Genomic DNA, 1,662 nt, shown 5'->3' on the forward strand with positions numbered 1-1,662 from the left:
GGCTCCCCCGAGGCCCCCTTGGCCCTCGCTCGCTGTGAGGCCCCAGAAGTCACACTTGGCCTCCCTCTCGCGGGCCTCCATCCCACCGTCCCAGGAGATGGTGTTTTCCCACAGCCCAAGCCCAGGTGCAGAGGGAGGCTCCTGCCGGCCATATCCAGGGCCACGGTGGGAAAGCAGGATATCTGGAAGCAGACAGGCTCTCCACAAGCTCAGTCCCTACGTGCCCAAGCTGCCCTGGGCAAAAGGTGAAGGAGGTGATGAGGTGATGAGCTCCAGACCCCTTCATGGTGCTGTGCAGAGGAGGGCCAGGCTAGTCCAGGAGCATGTACACATGAGCTGTGTGTTTAATTGTGCATGAGTGAGCATGTGAGCACATTACACGGCCTATGAGCAAGGCTACCTGTGAGTGTGACCACGTGGATGTGGGTGTCAGATGCATGAGTGCAGGTGTGCGTGTGAGCGTCTGCGTGCCTGTGTGCACGCATGTTCCGCCTCCCTCTGAAGGACACAAATGTGCACAAAGTAAAGATGCAAGCCAGTTTCTGCTAAATTAAAAACAGCTTTTTCGTGTTTAAAGTTTACAATACGAAAAATAATTTTCCTTTCTTCCGGGGGGTGTGGATGTGGAGAGGGAGGGGCAGGGGGCCCCTGAGAACATTCCATGAACCAGCCCAGACGGTTATGCACAATCGACCCGGTTAGATATGGCAGCACCTCCCCACCCCCAACTCCGCGCCGGCGCCCCTGCCAGCTCGTTGGGGACAAGATGTTCTGAGGTGTGAGCTGATCTGGGGGGACTTGCAGCTGGCAAAGGCTTCTCCCTGCCCCCCCGAAGGGGCCGTGCCTCCAGCAGGGAAGGGTTCTCTTTGGGGGAGCTCAGGTTGGGGGTGATGAGAAGGGGCTAGAATGTTCCAGTAAGTCCCTGAGGGCTGCTGTTTTTTCACTTCTATGCCCCTGGCAGTGTGGGCTCCTTATTGGTTCCCAACCAAGTTCCTATTTCCACCCCGCACCCCCATACACACACCCAGCCTCACCCCGGGCCCCGACGGCTGCTGCACAGGAGCACCAGGCCTGTGGGTATGTTTTGAGGGTGATCCCGGAAGCCTGCCCTTTCAGAAGGCTGTCAGAATACTGCATTCTCCACCAATTTGCAGCCGGGTTCGCACAGAGGCCTGCCACAAGAGCAGGGGCCAGGGGCAATTTGAGGAGCTCTTGGGCCCACAGGGAAGCACAGTGGCTTCATGCTTCCCTTAGGACCTGCCCTGCTTCTCCCCCATCACAGCCTCTGGGGAGGGGGGCTCCCCAGCTTCCCAACCTGGAGTCCCAGGACTGAGCAGATGGAGACAGAACCTGCCAGGGGCTGTGGGGCTGGCTGATGGCAGGGGGCCGGGTCACCAGGCGCAAGGAACCACCTGGAAAGAGTCTCTTGAAGGCTGCCTTGCCCCGGCTGGTTGCCCTCTGTCTTGCAGGCGCCGGGTGGAAGGAAGTCCTAGCCTCCTTTCCCGCTGCCCCCAGGCCTCTGAGCCAAAGGCCGGCCCCACTTCCAGCTCCTCTGCAATGCTGGAAAAGGGCGAAGGGGGAGAGGAGCCCCCAAACATGCAAGGACATGAGGAATCTGCGACCCATCAAGCCCCACAAGCTCAGCACTGGGCCCACTCCATC

The sequence above is a fragment of the Balaenoptera borealis genome, assembly GCF_965194805.1.
Source record: "Balaenoptera borealis genome assembly, chromosome: 2".
NCBI classification, from domain to species: Eukaryota; Metazoa; Chordata; class Mammalia; order Artiodactyla; family Balaenopteridae; genus Balaenoptera; species Balaenoptera borealis.